General features: G+C 39.4%; 1 protein-coding gene across 1 annotated transcript in view; it reads left to right on the top strand.

Annotated features, from left to right (window-relative positions):
* The window catches only part of EFCAB11 (EF-hand calcium binding domain 11), a 197,672-nt gene that overhangs the window by 160,510 nt on the left and 14,060 nt on the right, over positions 1–23,102 (top strand). The window lies entirely within an intron of this gene.

The following is a 23,102-nucleotide window of genomic DNA, read 5'->3' as shown; positions in this document are numbered from 1 at the left end:
CCAATAAGAATAAGCTCGGACTACTCGGCAGAAACCATGCAGGCAAGAAGGCAATGGGATGACATATTCAAAAAACTGAAGGAAAAAAATTGCCTGCCAAGAATCATATATCCAGCAAAACTGTCTCTTAAATATGGAGGTGAAATTAAGACATTTGCAGATAAACACAAGTTTAGGGAATTTGTAAAAAACAAACCAAAAGTACAAGAAATACTAAAGGGAGTTCTTTGGTTAGAAAATCAATAATATCAGGTATCAACCCAAGACTAGAGCACTGGGCAGAGCAACCAGAGTCAACCCAGACAGGGAAACCCAAAAAAACAAAGCAAGATTATAAAAAAAAAAAAAAAAAGCTCAAAACAGGGTAACATTGATTATATAAAAGAAGACAACATTAGAATAATAAAGAGGGACTAAGAAATGTAATCATACACCTTCCATATGGAGAGGAAGATACAGCGATACAAAGAAATAAAAGGTTTAAGTTTAGAAAAACAGGGGTAAATAATAAGGTAACCACAAAGGAGACAAACTATCCTACTCATCAAAATAAAATACAGGAAAAAAAATAGAGACTCAGCAGAAACAAAATCAACAACAACAAATATGAGGAAACGGCAATATATACTCTACTCAGCACATAAAATTAAGTGGGAAAAAGAAACTGTCAACAACACACAAAAAAAGACATCAAAATGATAGCACTAAATTCATACCTATCCATAATTACCCTGACTGTAAATGGACTAAATGCACCAATAAAGAGACAGAGAGTGGCAGAATGCATAAAAAACAAGATCCGTCTATATGCTGCCTACAAGAGACACACCTTAGACTTAGGGACACGTACAAACTAAAACTCAAAGGATGGAAAAAAATACATCAAGCACACAACAATCAAAAAAGAGCAGGAGTGGCAATATTAATTTCTCACAAAATAGACTTTAAAGTTAAATCCATCAGAAAGGATAAGGAAGGACAGTATGTAATGATTAAAGGGATAATACACCAAGAAGATAAAACCACATCAAATATTTATGCACCCAATGACAGGGTTGCAAGATACATAAAACAAACTCTGTCAGCACTGAAAAGTGAGATAGACAGCTCCACAATAATAGTAGGAGACTTCAACACACCACTTTTGGTGAAGGACAGGACATCCAGAAAAAAGCTCAATAAAGACACGGAAGATCTAAATGCCACAATCAACCAACTTGACCTCATAGACATATGCAGAACACTTCACCCAACAGCAACCAAGTATACTTTCTTTTCTAGTGCACATGGAACATTCTCTAGAACAGGCCACATTTTAGGTCATAAAGCAAGCCTTAGCAGAATCCAAAACACTGAAATATTACAAAGCATCTTCTCTGACCATAAGGCCATAAAAGTGGAAATCAATAACAGGAAAAACAGGGAAAAGAAGTCAAACACTTGGAAACTGAACAATACCCTGCACAAAAAAAGACGGGATTATAGAAGACATTAAGGATGGAATAAAGAAATTCATAGAATCCAATAAAAATGAAAACATTTCCTATCAGAACCTTTGGGACACAGCAAAAGTGGTGCTCAGAGGCCAATTTATATCACTAAATGCACACATCCAAAAAGAATAAAGGGCCAAAATCAAAGAATTATCCCTACAACTTGAACAAATAGAAGGAGAGCAACAAAAGAAACCCACAGGCACCAGAAGACAACAAATAATAAAAATGAGAGCATAACTAAATGAAATAGAAGACAGAAAAACAATTGAAAAAATTAACGAGACCAAAAGCTGGTTTTTTGAAAAAATCAACAAAACTGATAAACCACTGGCCAAACTGACAAAAGAAAAACTGGAGAGGAAGCAAATAACCTGAATAAGAAATGAGATGGGTGATATTACAACAGATCCAACTGAAATTAAAAGAATCATATCTGACTACTATGAAAAATTGTACTCTAACAAATTTGAAAACCTAGAAGAAATGGATGAATTCCTAGAAACACACTACCTACCTAAACTAACACAGTGGTAGAACAACTAAATAGACCCTTAACGAAAGAAGAGATTGAAAAGGTAATCAAAAAACTCCCAACAAAAAAAGCCCTCGTCCAGATGGCTTCACTGCAGAGTTCTACCAAACTTTCAGAGAAGCGTTAACACCACTGCTACTAAAGATATTTCAGAGCATAGAAAAGGACGGAATACTACCAAACTCATTCTGTGAAGCCACCATATCCTGATACCAAAACCACATAAAGACACCACAAGAAAAGAAAATTGTAAACCTATATCCGTTATGAATGTAGATGCAAAACTCCTTAACAAAATTCTAGCCAGTAGAGTTCAACAACATATCAAAAAAATAATTCACCGTGACCAATTGGGATTCATACCAGGTATACAGGGATGGTTTAACATTAGAAAAACAATTAATGTAATCCACCACATAAATAAAACAAAAGACAAGAATCACATGATTTTATCAATTGATGCAGAAAAGGCATTTGACAAAGTTCAACACCCATTCATGATAAAAACTCTCAGCAAAATAGGAATAGAAGGAAAATTCCTCAACATAATAAAGGGCATTTGTACAAAGCCAACAGCCAACATCACCCTAAATGGAGAGAGCCTGAAAGCATTCCCACTGAGATCGGGAACCAGACAAAGATGCCCTTTATCACTGCTCTTATTCAACATTGTGTTGGAGGTCCTAGCCAGAGCAATTAGTCTCGATAAAGAAAGAAAGGGCATCCAGATTGGCAAGGAAGAAGTAAAAGTATCTCTATTTGCAGATGACATGATCTTATACACAGAAAACCCTAAGGAATCCTCCAGAAAGCGACTGAAACTAACAGAAGAGTTCAGCAGAGTATTGGGATACAAGATAAACATACAAAAATCAGTTGGATTCCTCTACACCAACAAAAAGAACATCGAAGAGGAAATCACCAAATCAATGCCATTTACAGTAGCCCCCAAGAAGATAAAATACTTAGGAACAAATCTTACCAGAGATGTAGAAGACTTATACAAAGAAAACTACAATACACTTCTGCAAGAAACCAAAAGAGACTTACATAAGTAGGAAAACATATCTTGCTCATGGATAGGAGGACTTAATGTTATAAAAATATCTATTCTACCAAAAGCAGTCTATACATTTAATGCAATTCTGATCCAAATCCCAAGGACATTCTTTAATGAGATGGAGAAACAAATCACCAACTTCATATGGAAGGGAAAGAAGCCCCAGATAAATAAGGCATTACTGAAAAAGAAGAACAAAGTGGGAGGCCTTACTTTACCTGATTGTAGAACCTATTACACCGCCACAGTAGTCAAAACAGCCTGGTACTGGTACAACAACAGATACATGGACCAATGGAACAGAATTGAGAATCCAGACATAAATCCATCCACATATGAGCAGTTGATATTTCACAAAGGCCCCAAAACAGTTAAATGGGGAAAAGACAGTCTTTTTAACAAATGGTGCTGGCATAACTGGATATCCATCTGCAAAAAAATGAAACAAGACCCATACCTCACTCCATGCACAAAAACTAACTCAAAATGGATCAAAGACCTAAATATAAAATCTAAAACAATAAAGATCATGGAAGAAAAAATAGGGACAACGTTAGGAGCCCTAATACCTGGCATAAACAGTATACAAAACATTACTAAGAATGCAGAACAAAAACTAGATAACTGGGAGCTCCTAAAAATCAAACACCTATGCTCTTCCAAAGACTTCACCAAAAGAGTAAAAGACTACCTACAGACTGGGAAAAAGTTTTTAGCTATGACATTGCCGATCAGTATCTGATCTCTAAAATCTACATGATACTGCAAAAACTCAACTACAAAAAGACAAATAACCCTATTTAAAAAATGGGCTAAAGATATGAATAGACACTTCACTAAAGAAGACATTCAGGTAGCTAACAGATACATGAGGAAATGTTCATGATCATTAGCCATTAGAGAAATGCAGATCAAAACTACGATGAGATTTCATCTCACTCCAACAAGGCTGGCATTAATCCAAAAAACACAAAATAATAAATGTTGGAGAGGCTGTGGAGAGATTGGAACACTTATACACTGCTGGTGGGAATGTCAAATGGTACAACCACTTTGGAAATCAATTTGGCGCTTCCTTAAAAAGCTAGAAATAGAACTACCATATGATCCAGAAATCCCACTCCTCGGAATATATCCTAGAGAGATAAGAGCCTTTACACGAACAGATATATGCACACCCATGTTTATTGCAGCACTGTTTACAATAGCAAAAACATGGAAGCAACCAAGGCGCCCATCAATAGATGAATGGACGAATAAATTATGGTATATTCACACAATGGAATACTACGCATCGATAAAGAACAGTGACGAATCTCTGAAACATTTCATAACATGGAGGAACCTGGAAGGCATTATACTGAGTGAAATTAGTCAGTTGCAAAAGGACAAATATTGTATAAGACCACTATTATAAGAACTTGAGAAATAGTTTAAACTGAGAAGAAAACATTCTTTTGGGGTTACGAGAGGAGGGAGGAAGGGAGGGTGGGGGGGGTATTCACTAATTAGTTGGTAGATAAGAACTACTTTAGGTGAAGGGAAAGACAACACACAATACAGGGGAGGTCAGCACAACTGGACTAAACCAAAAGCAAAGAAGTTTCCTGAATAAACTGAATGCTTCGAAGGCCAGTGTAGCAGGGGCAGGAGTTTGGGGACCATGGTTTCAGGGGACATCTAAGTCAGTTGTCATAATAAAATCTATTAAGAAAACATTCTGCATCCCACTTTGAAGACTGGCGTCTGGGGTCTTAAACGCTAGCAACCAGCCATCTAAGATGCATCAATTGGTCTCAACCCACCTGGATCAAAGGAGAATGAAGAACACCAAGGACACAAAGCAATTATGAGCCCAAGAGACAGAAAGGGCCACATAAACCAGAGACTACATCATCCTGAGACCAGAAGAACTAGATGGTGCCCAGCTACAACCAATGACTGCCCTGACAGGGAACACAACAGAGAGCCCCTGAGGGAGCAGGACAGCAGTGGGATGCAGACCCCGAATTCTCATAAAAAGACTAGACTTAATGGTCTTACTGAGACTGGGAGGACCCCAGTGGTCATGGCCCCCAGACCTTCTGTTGGCCCAGGACAGGAACCATTCCCGAAGCCAACTCTTCAGACATGGATTGGACTGGACAATGGGTTGGAGAGGGATGCTGCTGAGGGGTGAGCTTCTTGGATCAGGTGGACACTTGAGACTATGTTGGCATCTCCTGCCTGGAGGGGTGATGAGAGGGTAGAAGGGGTTAGAAGCTAGCGTAATGGACATGAAAAGAGAGAGTGGAGGGAGAGAGTGGGCTGTCTCATTAGGGGAAGGGTAATTGGGAGTATATTAAAAAAAAAAAGCACAATAAAAATTATTTTTAAAAATTTATATAACATTTATCACAAGTATCTTTATTTTAATATTTACCTTTTCATTTTAAAACCCAAAAACCAAATCCATTGCCGTTGAGTTGATTCTGACTCAGAGCGACCCTACAGGACAGAGTAGAACTGCTCCATCAGGTTTCCAAGGTTGCAGCTTTTCTGGAAGCAGACTGCCAAGCCTTTCTCCTGCAGAGCAGCTGGTGGATTCACACTACCAACCTTTTGGTTAGCAGCCGAGCACTTAACCACTGCACCACCAGGGCAGTGTCACAGGGTCGCTCTGAGTCGGAATCAACTGATGGCACACGACAACAGGTGGTATGAACAGTTAGAGCTCAGCTACTAATCTAAAGGTTAACAACTCATACCCACTTGGTACTGCACAAAAAAGTCCCGATGATCTGCTTCTGTCGAGATTACAGCCAAGAAGACTCTAGGAAGCAGCTCTACTCTGCAGCATGTGAGGTTACCATGAGTCAAAATTGACTCAATGACAATGGGTATCATTTTATTTGAAAATATGTTAAATCTATACATTAACTTGAAGTATTGTCATCTTTACAACGTTTTCATTTATTTTTCTTCTGTTAAATGTCTGTAGTTTTGTTTACACTAGACTGTTAGTGTAACTTAGTTACCAAGAAGGTACTCAATAAATATATATTAAGTACAGATATGTATTTTTTTCTTGTTATAAGTGAAATCTATTTTTAAAACAAAAATTTTTCCTTAATGCACTTCCTTTTTTTGTGTGTGGTGAAATATGTATCACAAAAACATTGCCATTTCAACCACTCTTAAGCATATAACTCAGGAACAGTGGCATTCACCATTCTGTGTCACTGCCACCACTATCCATTTCCAAAAGTTTTCATCACCCTAAACAGAAACCCAGTACCCCTTAATCAATGACTCCCCATCATCCCCACCCCCTAATCCCCTGGTAGCTACTGGTAAACTTTTGTCTCCATGCATTTGCCTATTCTGGATATTTCATTTAAGTAGAATCATACAGTATAGGTCCTTTTCAATCTGGCTTATTTCACACAGCATAACGTTTTCCAGGTTCATCCATACCGTACCATGTATTAGAACGTCATTCCTCTTTGTGGCTGAATGATAGTCCATTGTCTGTATAGACCATATTCTGTTTTATCTATTCTCCTGTTGACGGACATTTCCATCTTTTGGCTATTTCGAGCAGTGCTGCAGTGAACTTGTGTGTACAAGTATCTCCGCGAGCCCTGCTTTGAATTCTCTTCGGTATATGCCTAGAAGTGGAATTGCTGGGTTGTGTGGTAATTCTGGAGCCCTGGTGGCACAGTGTTTAAGAGCTTGGCTGCTAATTAAAAGGTGGGCAGTTCAAATACACCAGCTGCTCCTTGCAAACTCTATGGGACAGTTCTGTTCTGTCCTGCAGAGTTGCTATGACTTGGAATCAACTTGAAGGCACTGGGATTTTCTGGTTTTTGGGTTTTTTGGTATAGTAATTCTATGTTTAATTTTTTTGAGACCTGAGTGGCATAAGTGGTTAAGCACTCATCTACTTGCTGAAAGGTTGGTGGTTCAAACCCACCCTGAGGCGCCTTGGAAGATAAGCCTGGAGACCTGCTTCTAAAAGGTCACAGCCTTGAAAACCCTATGGAGCAGCTCTATTCTGCACACATGGGGTCATCATGAATCAAAATTGATTCAGCGGCAACTAACAACTGGACAATTTTTTAAGGAACTACCGAAATGTTTTTTATAGTGGCTACATCATTTTACACTTCCACCAGCAGTAAATGAAGGTTTCAGTTTCTCCACAATCTTTCCAACACTTGTTATTTTCCATAAAGCAAAAATTTTGATAGTTGTCATTGTTAGAAAGGAATGCTATTGTTATTTTAGAATGTTTTATATGATACATTATCTTGAATGATTTTATTTCTAAAATTGTTAGTAGATTCCTTTGACTTTTCCGAGGTATATAATCATGACTGCAGCAATTAGTGATGTTCCTTTCCTCTTATTTTTTCTTATATGTTTTTCCTGCCTTATTACCATGGCAAGGCCCTCTAATTATTAAATAATGTGTAAGTAAAAGATGTCTTTTTTTTTTTTTTTTTTTTTAGCTTGCTCTTAGGAAACACACTGCTAGTATCTGTATCTCCACTAAGAACAAGACTGGCTTTTTATTTTAAGACTTTTGTTTAGTTTAGTTTTAGTTTAGAATCAGAATCAAAATCAAGAATGTATTTTCTATTTCATAAAATTTCCCTTTAAGCCTTTTAAAAGTATGCTGTTGTGTGAATTAACTATATTATGAGAAGAACTGTTTATTTTTTGGTTACTTTATTTATAATTTGGTTCACAAGCTTTTCATATGTTGCTCTGAATTTTCAAAGCTTTTCTTTTTGAGACTTCAGGACTCGTTTGTCTTGTTCCTAAAGCCTCTATGAACTTTCTGTTCTTCCATGTCTCAGCTCTGTCTCTTATCTGCTCACCCTACTTTCTCTTTATGCTTTCTTTCTCACTCTTTTTTTTCAGATGCTGTGTCAAACCAGTCAAAACTCTAATCTTCAGAACATTCAAGGATAACTCAGTTTCTTCTAGTAGTTTATTTCCTCCCTGTTGCTCAAAACCCAAGTGTACAACTATCTATGTAGTGTTAATTAGAAAGGATTTTATAATGAAATTCCTGTAATTGTGGTACCAGTGCTTCTATTAAACTCAAGTTTTGCGAAGGGCTCTTTTCTTAAGCACAACCCAGCATCTGCGAGGGAAAAACATAATTAAGAACTGTAATGGAAAATTTTCAAATGTACACTTACTGCATAATTTTGAAGCACTAATATTTTGAAATGTTTTCATGGTTTCTTTTCCCACCCCTAAATTATTGGAATGTTCTCTTGTGCTGCTCTGCGGAGCTCTGGGGAGGGTACTTGATGTGATGTAGAGATTGGCACGTTCCAGGTCTAGATCATCATGCCTTATTCAGCCTGCGGTTCTGGATGGCTGTGAAAAGCTTTGGGCTAATTGTTCAACAAAGTGATCCTAATCTCAGGGTTTATCTCATGTCCCCACATAAGCTGAAAATGATCAAGTAGTTGGAAATGAGGAATCCTGAAGTCTTATTCCTAGAACCACTCAGAATTGTGTACATAGCTTAAAACCAAAAAACCCGTTGCTGTGGAGTCAATTCCAACTCATAGCGACCCTATAGGACAGCGTAGAGCTGCCCCATAGGGCTGCCAAGGAGTAGCTGGTGGATTCAAGCTGCCGACCTTTTGGTTAGCAGCCGTAGCCTCGCCATAGCTCTTAATCACTGCACCGCCAGGGCTCCATTAGCTTAGAGGTGGCAGTATTCTCCATCTTCGCTTTGTTTCCTATATAAAATGGGACCCTACACAGATTTTTTAATGAAGGCCTTTAAGATCTCAGAAAACCCAGAATTCTCATTAGCTGGGCACAGGACTGTACTATGACTTAAGAGACTTGGTTTTCTAGCCTGGTTCTGTTGCCAACTAGGTATGTAACTTTTGGAAAGTCACTTCATGCTTCTGAGCCTGAAAAGAAGTGACTATATGCTATTGTTCTGAGGACAGCGTTGGAATTTGGAAGTATGCTGGGCAGGTGGGAAGTGGCCCCACTCCCAGTGTACCAGTCCATGTGGGGCTGGCAGGGAGCAGATCTGAAGCCCTCCCACCTCAGCCCACTTCACCGGAGGCAGAAAAGCAAAAGGGCAGGGAAGGAAGACATGAAATGTTCCGTCTCAGGGCATTTGTTCTGGACAGCGCTTCAGAGTGTAACACCAAACACGAATTTCAGAGTTGTTTTAAGCCTGTAGTGTGATTCAAAGTAAAAAAGGGTTTGTGTTTTTTTCTGCCCACCCTCCCGGGAGGTGTTTTCAGTAGAACTTCCATATGGGGATGTATTTATTACTACAGTGTCTAGTGGGTGGAATAGTCAGACCGTGCCGTCACTGGAAGGAAACTGCAGCTGAGGAATGTGTGCACAGAAACCGGCTCCCGGCACTGCGTTCCTTCGCTGCCGAGTCAAGTATGCTTGTTTATTTAAAAAGTTCTATCCATAACATCTTTTCTTTCATTCCTTTCTTATAAACTCATATTATGTAAGCCCTCTAAGTGCTAAATGTTTTTCCTTTGTTGGCCATCACTCTCAAGATGATTTTTTATCAAAGATGCTTTCCCTCAGCTATTGTTTGCAAGCGATGGAAGCTGGAGCACAAAAAAGAAGTGTGTGCATGTGTGTAAGAGAGACACAGAGAGATAGATGGAGAGAGAGACAGGGACAGAGAGTAAAACAGATACCTGATAAAGGAACAAGTATTCCTTTAGAATATTTGGGAAATAGAGACGGGTATAAAGAAGAAGAAAATAAAAACCAACCATATTCCTACCAAACCAAAGGTAACCATGCTTAGTATTTCAGTATTTTCCTTTCCAGTTTTTCTCCGTGTCTTTATTCTTATTGTTAAAATAAGAGCATTTTATAGCCCGTGCTTTTCAATCAGTTTGGCATTTTCCCTTTATAAACAACCCTACAAGAAACATATTAGTCTGCACTTCTACGCTTTTTCCTCAGCAGAGATTCTTAGATGTGGGAATGCTATATCAGAGGGCATGAACTCATTTGATCACTTTTACGGCCCCTGAGTCTTCCTACCGAACTGCCTAATTAACAAATCATACCCCTCCAGCAACATCTGCTGCCTCACCATGTTCTCACCAATCATGGAATGTTACTTCTTTTTCAGCTCCATGCTACTCTAACAGATGAAAATAGTATCTCATTTTTCTTTTGTTTTATCTCACTGATTGCTAGTAATATTGAACATTTTCACTTTTATTCACTGTTTCTGTTCTCTCCTGTGAATTAGCTAGTCTTGTCATTTGCCTGTTTTCTCTCTTTCCATTTTTGTTGCAATTATTTTTCCAATTTGTTGTTTTCCTTTTGTTTTTATGATGATTTTTTTTTAGTTGCTTTATTACCCTTTTTTTTTTGTTTGTTTTTTATTGTCCTTTGAGTGAAAGTTTATAGCTCAAGTTAGTTTCTCATACAAAAATTTGTATACACATTGTTATATGACCCTGGTTGCTATCCCTATGATGTGACCACACATTCCTCCTTTCCACCCCGGATTTCCCATGTCCATTTAACCAGCTCCTATCCCTTTCTGCCTTCTCATCCCACCTCTGGACGGGAGCTGCCCATTTAGTCTTGTGTGTCTACTTGAACTAAGAAGCACAGTCTTCGTGAGTATCGTTTTATGTCTTATAGTCCAGTCTCTTTGTCTGAAGAGTTGGCTTTGGCAATGGTTTTAGTTGTGGGTTAACAGAGTCTGGGGGCTATGTTTTCTGGGTTCCCCCAGTCTCAGTCAGACCATTAAGTCCGGTCTTTTTATGTGAGTTTGAGTTCTGCACCCCACTTTTCTCCTGCTCTGTCTGGGACTGTCTGTTGTGTTCCCTGTTAGGGCGGTCATTTGTGGTAGCCAGGCACCATCTAGTTCTTCTGGTCTCAGGCTGATGGAGTCTCTGGTTTATGTGGCCTCTTTCACCTCTTGGGCTAATATTTTCCTTGACTGTTTGGTGTTCTTCATTCTCCTTTGCTCCAGGTGGGTTAAGACCAATTGGTGCATCTTAGATGGCTACTCGATAGCATTTAAGACCCCCAGATGCCGCTCACCAAAGTGGGATGCAGAACATTTTCTTAATAAATTTCGTTATGCCAGTTGGCTTAGATTCCCCCTGAAATCATGGTCCCCAGACCCCTGCCTGTACTACACTATCCCTCGAAGTGTTTGGTTTTATTCAGGAAACTTAGCTTTAGGTTTAGTCCAGTGGTGCTGACTTTCTCTGTATTGTGTGTTGTCCCTGCTTTCACCTAAGATAATTCTTGTCTACTATCTAGTTAGTAAATTACCTTCCTCCTCTCTCCTCACCCTTGCAACCATTAAAACATGTTTATTTCTGTGTTTAAACCTTTTCTTGAGTTCTTATTATAGTGGTCTCATGCAATATTTGTCCCTTTATGACTAATTTCACTCAGTATGATGCCTTCTAGATTCATCCATGTTATGAGTTGTTTCATGGATTCATTGTTGTTCTTTATCATTGTGTAGTATTCCATTGTGTGAATATACCATAATTTGTTTATCCATTTGTCCATTGATGGGTACCGAGGTTGTTTCCATCTTTTTGCGATTGTGAACAGTGCTGCAATGAACATGGGTGTGCGTATACCTATTCATGTGATGGCTTTTATTTCTGTAGGGTATAGTCTAAGGAATGGGATTGCTGGATCATATGGTAGTTCTATTTCTAGCTTTGTAAGTAAGCACCAAATTGATTTCCAAAGTGGTTGTACCATTTGACATTCCCACCAGCAGTGTCTAAGTGTTCCAGCCTCTCCACAACCTCTCCAACATTTATTATCTTGTGTTTTTTGAATTAATGCTAGCCTTATTGGAGTGAGGTGGTATCTCATTGTAGTTTTCATTTGCATTTTTCTAATGGTTAATGATGGTGAGCATTTCCTCATGTACCTGTTAGCTGCCTGAATGTCTTCTTTGGTGAAGTGCCTGTTCATATCCTTTGCCCATTTCTTAATTGGGCTATTTGTCCTTTTGTGGTTGAAGTTTTGTAGTATCTTGTAGATTTTAGAGATTAGGCCCTGATCAGATATGTCATAGTCAAAATTTTTCTCCCAGTCTACAGGTTGTCTTTCTACTCTTTTGGTGAAGTCTTTAGATAAGCCTAAGTGTTTGACTTTAGGAGCTCCCAGTTACCTAGTTTCTCTTCTGGTGTTTGTGCATTGTTACTTATATTTTGTATTGTGTTTATATCATGTATTTTTTTTTTTTTTAAGACTCCTAGCATTGTCCCTATTTTTTCTTCCATGGTCTTTATCATTTCAGATTTTATATTTAGGTCTTTGATCCATTTTGAATTAGTTTTTTTACATGGCGCGAGATATGGGTCTTGTTTCATTTTTTTTTGCAGGTGGATATCCAGTTATGCCAGCGCCATTTGTTAAAGAGACTGTTTTTTCCCCCATTTAACGGACTTTGGGCCTTTGTCAAATATCAGCTGCTCATAGGTGGAGGAATTTACATCTGGATTCTCAATTCTGTTCCATTGGTCTGTGTATCTGTTGTTGTACCAGTACTAGGCTGTTTTGACTACTGTGATGGTATAAATAGGTTCTAAAATCAGGTAGTTTGAGGCCTCCCACTTTGTTCTTCTTCTTCTTCAGTGATCCTTTACTTATCCTAGGCCTCTTCCCTTTCCATATGAATTTGGTGATTTGTTTCTCCATCTCCTTAAAAAATGTCATTGGAATTTGAATCAGGATTGCATCGTATCTGTAGGTTGCTTTGGGTAGAACTGACATTTTCACAATGTTGAGTCTTCCTGTCCATGAGCAAGGTATGTTTTTCCACCTATGTAGGTACCTTTTGGTTTCTTGCAATGTCTTGTAGTTTTCTTTGTGTAGGTCTTTTACATCTCTGGTTAGATTTATTCCTAAATATTTTATCTTCTTGGGAACTATTGTAAATGGTATTGATTTGGTGATTTCCTCTTTGATGTTCTCTTTGTTGGTGTAGAAGAATCCAACTTATTTTTTTATGTTTATCTTGTATCCTGATATTTTGCTAAAATCTTCTATTAGTTTCAGTAGTTTTCTTGTGGATTCTTCAGGTTTTTCTGTGTATAGGATCATATCATCTGCAAATTGAGATACTTTTACTTCTTTCTTACCAATTTTGATGCCCTCTATTTCTTTTTCTAGCCTAATTGCTCTGGCTAGGACCTCCAACACAGTGTTGAATAAGAGTGGTGGTAAAGGGCGTCCTTGTCTGGTTCCTGTTCTCAAGGGGAATACTTTCAGACTCTGTCCAATTAGGGTGATATTGGCTGTTGCTTTGTATAAATGCCCATTATTATGCTGAGGAATTTTCCTTCTATTCCTATTTTGCTGAGAGTTTTTATCATGAATGGGTGTTGGACTTTGTCAAATGCCTTTTCTGCACCAGTTGATAAGATCATGTCGTTCTTGTCTTTTGCTTTATTTATGTAATGGATTACATTGATTGTTTTTCTAACGTTGAACCATCCCTGCATACCTCCTATGAATCCCACTTGGTCATGGTGAATTATTTTTTTCATATATTGTTGAATTCTATTGGCTCGAAATTTGTTGATGATTTTTGCACCTGTGTTTATGAGGGATATTGGTCTGTAATTTTCTTTTTTTGTGGTGTCTTTACCTGGTTTGGGCATCAGGGTTATGCTGGCTTCATAGAGTGAGTTTAGGAGTGTTCCATCTATGGTGATATTTTAATGTGCAAAATTTTTTAATTTTTATGTATTCAATCAGTACTCTTTTCTTTCACTGTTTTTATACTAACAAAGATGTCCTTCTGTAGAGACCAAAGTAATATTCACCTTCATATTCTTGATTGTGGCGGTTTGAATTTTAGGACTATTGAGTGCCTTAATGTATTTGGAATTTATTTTGGTGTATAGCATGGGCTGATGATATTAACATTTTTGTTCCTAAATAGCTAGCCAGTTTTCTCATGCTTTACTATATAATGCCTACTGATATGTAATGCCTTCATGATCACATACTGTGTTGAGTTATTTACATACTAAAGGGCCTTTCTGGTCTGTCTATTCTATTCCCTTGGTCTTTTTATTGTTATACCAATGACACATCCTTCCCCCCCAGTTCTAATGATATGTTCTCAAATCTGGTATTTCTTGCTTTCGAATTGTTTTCAGCTCTTCTTGTCTGTTTATTTTTCCAGATGAGTGGTAGAATCATTTCTGAGAAGTACTAAAAAACTCCTTTGGGGTTTTAATGAAATTTTATTCAACCTATAAATTAATTGAAAAGAATTTGGCATCTTTACAAATTTTCTCATCCAAGGATACACATACGGCCCATCCCTCTACTTTTTCAAATATCCTCTTATGTGTCTTAATGGAATTGTTTAGTTTTCTGAATATAAATTTCTTATTAAGGTATTTCCAGATTATTTTATATTTTGAGTCCTCTCTTTTTGAATGGAATCTTTTCCCCCCTTTAGTTTGGGTCCACTATTTTTAGTATTGCTTTTTTCCTCAGTGGTTGCCAAATACTGACAGAAATCTAAGTGAAAAGCATATTTGTTCCTTTCCAAGATTATAAACTCAGAAATTTAGAACTGGAACCAACCTTGGAAATATTTTCTTTTTATATATTATAAAACTGAGGCTATGAAAGGTAAAATAATTTATCATATAACCTGTTAGAAGAGTGGCTAAATAGAACACTTCCAAATGTTCATATTTTTTGTGTCATATAAGACTTAAATAACCAAAACCAAACTCATGATCTTCAACTAGTATTAGCTCCCTACTGCTGCTGTAACAAATTACTACAAACTCAGTGACTTAAACAACAGAAATGTATTGTCTTACAGCTCTGGAGGTCAGAAGTCTGAAATGAGTCTCACTGGGCTGAAATCAACGTGTCAGTACAGCTGCAGTCCTTCTGGAGGCTCCAGAGAAGAGTTTGTTTCTTTGTCTTTTACAGTTTCTCCCATCCCTCAGCTTATGGTTTTTCCTCCACCTTCAAAGCCAGCAATAGTCTTCCTTCTCCACATCACTTCTACACTCTCTCCTGCCTCCCTATTTCACTTATAAGGACCTTTGGGATTACACTGGGCCCACCTGAATCATCTCCTTAATCTTAAATTCAGCTGATTGGAAACCTTAATTCATTTGCAACGTTAATTGCCCTTTGCCGTGTAGCATGGAGCCCTGGTGGCACAGTGGTAGCCTAACACTCACAGGTACTGAGGATTAGGACATGGATATCTTGTGGTTTGGGGGGGCATTATTCTGCCTACCACAGAATAAATTTTGATGAGCTTTCAAGGTTGGATATAATCACATCAGCCTCGTCTTTGAGGCACTTCAGTGGCTTCTCAATGTTCTTAGGCTTAAGTCTAAAACCCTTAAAACAGCCTACCAGGCCCTGAATAGTTTTCATTCCATCCACCCTCCAGCCTCCTTCAGCTCCATGCTCACCCTCACTCGGTGCTCTGGCCACATTTGCCATCTTTTAGCTCTTCAAAGGAGGGCCGGGCTCTCTCCTGCCATAAGACCTCACTCTGGAGCAGAGCCTGCGCAGCTCCTCCCTCCTGCGCCTCCCTAATTAACTCCTTGCTCATCCCTCAGACCTGAGGTGTGCCCCCACTTCCTCAGGGATTGCTACCATGACCTCTCAGCCTAGTTCAGACCCCTTTCTCCCACACTGTCCAACCTTCTATCTCTCCCTCAAGGAACTGAGCACACTGGCAAGTTTTACTTTGCTTGTGTTGTTCTTGTTGTCCGGTGCCGTCGTGTCATCTCTAATTCATAGTAACCTTCTGTATAATAGAATGAAATGTTGCCCAATCCTGTGCCATCCTCACAATCATTGCTATGTTTGAGCCCATTGTTGTAGCCACTGTGTTAATCCATTTGAGACAATCTTATACAGCCAATCCGAAATGAAAATTATAAAGACTATAGTAATGTGGGGGGGTTATTAAACTCATAGTGACGCTATAGGACAGAGTGGAATGGCCCCATATGATTTCCAAGGAACAGCTGGTGGATTCGAACTGTTTGCTTTTTGGTTAGCAGTCAAGCTCTTAACCACTGCGCCACCAGGGCTGCTATGAGTCAGAATCAACTCAGCGGCGATGGGTTTAAGCTTAAAATAGCAGGATGCAAAATATTCTTGTGCTGATTAGAAGGAAAAGTGCCAAAATAATCATAGCACTTAGTTTAAGGTCATGGGCTGGTGAGTGATATTTTTTTCTCCCGTTTCCAAACTTTGCTGTTCACATGTTGATGTGTTCAGCACATATTTGTTGAACACCACTGTGTGCCAGGCACTGTGCCAAGTACTGGGAACAGCACAGTGAACAAGGTGAACGTGGCTCTGCCCAGCACAAGTTTGTAGGCAGGAGGAGAATCATCAGTCACATTCAGAATACAGTTGTTGTTGTTGTTAGGTACCATCGAGTTGCTTCCAACTCATGGTGACCCTGTGTACAACAGAACGAAACACACCTGGTCCTGTGCCATCCTCATGATTGTTGCAGGTTCATCATTATTATAGCACTAAAAATCTGTAATTGTGGGGAAAAATTATAGGAGTATTATACCTATTTCCTGTGTCTTTAGGCCTTGAAGGAAATTTCCTGAATTGTCTCTCCAATCTTTAATCACTGTTTACCAAGACCCCTACTGCACATTCTAGAAGAAAATCTAGGGACAGGATGAATTTTTCCTCATTACCTTAGTTCAACCATATTGAAAAGATTTCTGCAGGTAGTCATTACGATGCGGTTGATGGTGCGGAGCCGAGAACACCTTTCCTGCCAGTTCAGGCTCTGTCTCAAACTTTCGGTGGTTCCTTGGCCCACACTTCCAGGAAACCTCCTTTATTTAACTGAAAAAGTAGAGTTTTCCCAACATAAATTGTCTTGGTTTTGCCTTCTCACACTTACATACTCAGTGACTGTGCCTTTGTGCTTAAAGCATAATGTAAATACTGAATTTGTTTAATAAATATCCTGAAATAGCCTCTTTGAGTTGTTACTAGAAGGGCACGAACCTTTTAACTCACTTAGCCAGCACAGATCAACACTTACTGTCCTTAATGATGATCGTGATCTCTCTTAGTGGCAGAAATGCTCTGTAATCAATGATGTGGCCCTGCCTGGAGGCAGAAGAGACTAGATAATCGGCAGAAAGTGTCATGCCAGGTTGGGCCAGTAATTTGAATCCCTGAAATCGGTATTAGTGTGGCAATTTATGGGAGTCCACAGTAACTTCCGAAGGCTAGGAAAGGCCCCAACATCCCTAAGTTCCCATAGTGATTTATGCATTATTGAAACAGAGCCAGCTTCTGCTGTTTTCTTCTCCTCCCCCACCCACTACGACGAATGCCAGGCCAGTTTCTGGTACAGGGGCTCACCTACCTGGAGAGTGATTCTCAGCTGTGGGCAGGAGGGGAGAGGACTGTCAGGGTGGGGTAGGGGATGTCATGGGAAATAACATGCCTGACCTCCCTGAAGGGTACTTGCCCTTTTCTTCCCCTACCTCCATGCCAACTTTGTTGTTGTTGCCATTGAATTGATTCTGAGTCTGTGGAGTAGAACTGCTCCATAGGGTTTTCAAGGCTGTGACCTTTTGGAAACAGATCGCCAGGCCTGTCTTCCCAGGCGTCTCTGGGTGAGTTCAAACCACCAGCCTTTCGGCTAGTAGTTGGTAGGTAAGCATTCCTACCACACAGAGACTCCTATGCCAACTTTGAGAATTATTATTTCAGGGAAAAAAAAACAAGTCCTTGTGTTTTCTGGCTGTTATACTCAGAAGCACTTTCAGGTTTCATTCTTCAAATGCCCTCTCTGAACTTTCACTTGTAGTCCTTTGGTCTTATCCTAGGATTTGATTAATTTGGCCATGTTTACATTCTCTGTGCATTCCATAGTTTTCCAAACACTTGTCATGTGCCCTCGGAACCTTCATCTCTTTAGACGGAAATTCTCATGTTACAAGCCCTCATGGTCATTCCATTTGGCGACTTTTTGATTTTGATTATAGGTGGACTTTATTAATAGGGTGCTTCTTATAATCTGAAGTAATTGCTTCATTATGAAATGTTATTCATTTTTTCTTTATTATTGTCCATAGACCCAGAGGTTTCAGATGCCGGGAGCGTGTTGTAAACTAAAGCATAAATAATTTATTGTAATTATGCTGAACTAAGGCCAGATTTTCTGTTGGCTCAGTGATGTACATCAGTGAGAAATGGTCTAAGATGTAAGATCTTATTTTCCCAAGTAGAATATTTAAAACTAAAGTGTAAACAGTTAACAATCTTAATTTTAAATTCCTGCATCCTTGTTTGGTTAAAAACAAAACAAAACAAAACCAACCTCATAGAATTTTAAAATAATTCTTCTATAACCAAGATATGTAGAATAAATCATTCGGGTTACTGGTGAGTCTGTGCTAACACACTACGTGACAGGTGGCCACGTCACAGCCCCTGGGGTGACACTCCTTTGAAATGTTACTGCTTTTAAGCAGAGGGAGCGATGGATACTCTTTGTTTCTATATTATTACATTATTAACTTCTTGTTGTAAAAGAGTGGAAGAAGGATAGGTAAGAGAGAGAGGTGATTATCATTTTTTCTTAAGGAGAAATATGCCAGAAAACAATTCTTAAAATAATAATAAAAAAGAAGGACTAGTTAACAAATCATATGAAAAGAAAGTAACAAATTTTAAGCTCTATGAGACTCAGCACCATATATTCTAATTCTTTTGTATTCTCCTTAGAAGGCACAGAGTCACCTTCAAGGATATTTCTTGTGTAGTTGGTGGGTGGAAGCTTGGAGCTTGCAGCCTAGTCATCAGCTTCCTGTAAGAGACTCACAGGAACCCTGAGCTTGTCTATAATGACAACCGTCTAGCTTTCCATATGTATGCATGAAGTTGAAAAATTAAGCCAACTGAGAAGATAGAATGGTTACAGAGGAGCAAGAATTCTCTCTTTATTGATCAGTGAACACATAAAAATTTTGAACTATACAAACAGAATCAAAAGTATAAAAAAAAAAAACAGTTAAAACCTAAGACTATATATAGAAACATCAAAACTGGCAAAAAAATACCCAAATCTTCAGATCAAGTGAGAAAATACAAACCACTAAATTACTGTTCAGGATTGTTGTTTTTCTGTCAAAACTAGTAGCCATAGAGTACTCATCGTAATGGTAATAGTAGGCGCTGATGTTTATTGATCACCTCTGCACTCGCTGTCAAGAAGCTTTGAGCCTTACTAGAATTACTATCAAGAGGTCCAGTTTTTCAGCTAACTTTTAACAAACCTTATTGACCCCCATATAATGTATGTGTGTGCGTATTTGTATGTATTTGTATCTATGTATATGTGTATGCACACATATGTAAACATACTACTTGTAACCCAGAAATTTCAAACATCTCAGTCCTCCCAACAGTATTCAGGTATTTGCTCAATGAATGAATAGATATAATCTGTGACTCTGAAATATGACAGAGGAAAATTAAAATTCACCCATTTATACAAAGGTCTTAAGAGAAACACTGTCAATGAAGAGGGGAAAATGAAATCTTGGGCAGGTTTCTTTTTTTGTTTGCCGGGTTTCTTGGCAGGGGGTGATTTGTTTTTACTGGCTGCTCTGTCTGAGTAGCTTTATGTGTTTTTGTGTGTGTGTGTGTGTGTGCATGTGCGTGCACACACTATATATCACCAGTTATTCCTTAAAAAAAGATAAGATGAAATTATTCGGTCAAAGGATGTACTTGTTACCTAATTTTGACACATACCAGCAAATTGTTCTACACAAAGTTTGTAACAGCTCATAGCCTAACCGACAATATATGAAAGTGCTCATTTTCCTACAACCTTGCCAATACTCAGTATTTTCAATTTTTTAATTTGTCGATCTAAATGAAAATCATATCTCATTTTAATATGCACTATTTTATCATAAGAGAACAAACAATATGTGATTGTAGCTCTTTCATGGGATGCTAATGTCCTTCCTTTACCCCATAGAGTATTGGCTTTTTAAGAGCTTTTTATAATTAGTGATATTTACTGACATAAATAGATTACAAATATTTTCTTCTACTCTTATGATTTTACTATTTACGTGTATAATTTTAATCCATCTGACATTAATTCTGTTATGATGTGATGAAGGATCTTTGTTGGAATAACTGACACTAGCTTCTATAACAAGTACATCTCAAGACCTCAGTGGCTTACTACATAAAAGTTTATTTTGTCCTCAAAGTTCAAGATAAGTTATTCCTGGTCTTCCATGTGGTCAACTAAGGTCTCTACCATCCCTTAGGGCCCCGGAGTCATTTTGCATCTGGCATGTAGATAGGGGAGGAGAGGGGGAAATTTTCACTTAGGAAGTTTTTGTGGGCTAAGCCTGGAAATGGAGCACATGTGGACCCACATTCCATTACCAGCACTCCCAGGCACATCTCATTGCAAGAGAGGCTGGGAAATGTAGTCTGGCTGTGTTCCTAGAACAGAAGGAAGTGAGTTTTGTTGAGCACATAGCAGCATCTCATGGAATCAACTCGCCCCATCCCAAAATGGATAGCCATTTTATTGACGAAACTATTTTGCCCCCACCAATCTGAAATGCCTTTTTTGACCTATGCTAAATTCCTTATATGGACATATTTCTGGACATTCTTCACATTCATTGATTCCTGGGTTATAATCACATTGTTTTACTTTCTGAGGCTTTGCTTTTTTTATATATCATTTTTCAAAAATGTTCTGTATCTTTCTAGGCTTGTTCTGTGTATTGCCTCATTTCCTTCCTGATGTCTTGAAGGGTCCTGTATATTAAACTTTTGTATTCTGCCTCTGGTAATTCCAGGAATGCACTTGCATCTAGAAGATCCCTGGATTCTTTGTTTTGAGAGCCTGTTGAGGTGATCATGGCCTGTTTCTTTATGTGACTTGATATTGACTGTTGTCTCCGAGCCATCTATAAGTTATTGTATTAGTTCATGCTTGCTTACTGTGTCGTAGCTTCTTGTTTTGTTTTGTTTTGATATGCCCAAATGGGTTGCTTGAGTGAGCTAGCTTGATTGTTTTCACCTTTGGAGCTCTGTCCTCCTGTCCCCAGATGGCTAGAGCTCTTATCGGGCATATCAGTCTAGGAGTCCATTCAGTTTTCTTGTTTGAATTCAGCTCAGGTGTCCAGGTAGCTGATCATCAAGTGTGTAGTAGAGGCTTTGTCCTACAGTCTTAGAGGGGCAGGGGTAATTGGTGTATGTACCAGTATCTGATTGCAGCAGGGGGTCACGTTCTGAACAAGGCAGGGGGCTGAGAACTGACCCCCGAGAGTGTCTGAGGAAAGCACGTCCCTGTTACCTACAGCGTGCAGGTAGGTGGGTTCCTCAGACAGACCATAGGCACCCAATGTTTTTGATTGTAAGGACTGGGAGCTACCAGTTATCTTTGCACCCCTGTGGTGAGTGGCTGGGTGACCTGAGTGGAGCTACCAGTCCTCAGGTCCCTGATGTAGGTAGGTGGGGACCTTGTTTGATAGGCAAAGCAATGTCAAACATCAAACACCCACCTCTTCACCACACAGCTGAAACAGTTGGAGTCTACCAACAAGGGCTTATTCTCCTAAAATAGGTGCACACAGGTCCATGCAGAGGGGAAAGGTGCTCAAAATCCATGGACTGTTTTTGCCTGGACAGGAGCCGCTTGTGTCCAGAGCTCCCCCAGTTAATGGAGTTAGCAAATTATCTTTACCCCCAGTTGCAAATTTTTTCCTTCCCCAAGGCCAGGAGGGTGGCTCTCGGTGCTCTACAGTGCCTATCCCAGGCCCCGGGAATTCAGCCGCGGAAGCTGGTTTGCGGGTGTGGGGGGAGCGCAGTAAAATATCCGCAAGTATTTAGCTTGTGCCGGGAGCGCCCTTCTGCTCAGGTTCCGGAGGTGTGAGTGGGCTGTGTGGCTGCTGCTTCTCCCTGAGGAAACTGCGGCCGAAGGCTAGGACCAGCCCGCCGCCGCTCGGGGAATGGTGCCTCAGGGCTCCCCGCAATTCAGGGCCGGTAACTCCTCTCCACTTCTGAACGGTCTCTTCCTTCCCCTGCCCCTCAGTTCGTTGTCTAAGCTTGCCTTTGATGCTCAGGGCTCCTAAACCAAAGAAACCAAACCCAGTGCCCTCGAGTCGATTCCGACTCATAGCGACCCTAGAGGACAGAGTAGAATTGCCCTACAGAGTTTCCAAGGAGCACCTGGTGGATTCGAACTGCAGACCCTTTGGTTAGCAGGCATAGCACTCAACCACTACGCCACCAGGGTTTCCAGCTTGTCATAAATATACTCCTTTCACTTGTTTTTTCCAGTCTTGTAAACAGGGCTCGCCCGAAGCGGCTGTCTATTCTGCCATCTTGGCTCTGCCTCATATTTTTCCAGATAAATTACAGAATCAATGTATGAAGTTTCCTGAAAAATGAACAAGCAAGCAAACAAAAACACTCTAAAATACCCCTGTCATAGACCATTAAAAATATATTTTACTTGGAAACATTACACTGTTGGAGAAAATAAGCACGATTTAACAATTGGTGTCTTCTGAATCCTAGGAAGCATGCTTTTTGAAAATGAAGCTTCCGACCAAGCGGGCTAACTGTGATTTGCAGGGCATTTAACAATGGCCTGATGTTTATCGTTCACGTGGCAGCTTCAACTCTATTTGTTGCATTAGCAAAATGAAGCTCATTAAGCCTCATTCTGTTAGCCCATCTCTCCAAGCCTCTGAACTCACTAATACTCGGCGTTCTTGCCTGGAAGTGTGTGACCTTTCCGACATTACACTTGAAAGTTCAGCTCATTCCTAAACCTTCAGTCAAGGAAATGAACTTGTGTTCAGAGAGGCTGCGTCTGCGCACTGGGCCATTACGGCATCTGTTAAAGTGGTCAGAGTTCATTTTATTGCCTCCTTTGTGGAAGGACTTGTACGGTAAAAGCATGTGTTATTGAAAACAT

Source organism: Elephas maximus, chromosome 10, assembly GCF_024166365.1.
Source record: "Elephas maximus indicus isolate mEleMax1 chromosome 10, mEleMax1 primary haplotype, whole genome shotgun sequence".
Lineage (NCBI taxonomy): Eukaryota > Metazoa > Chordata > Mammalia > Proboscidea > Elephantidae > Elephas > Elephas maximus.
The sequence above is the reverse complement of the archived record's forward strand: the minus strand, read 5'-3'. Positions and strand labels throughout refer to the sequence as shown.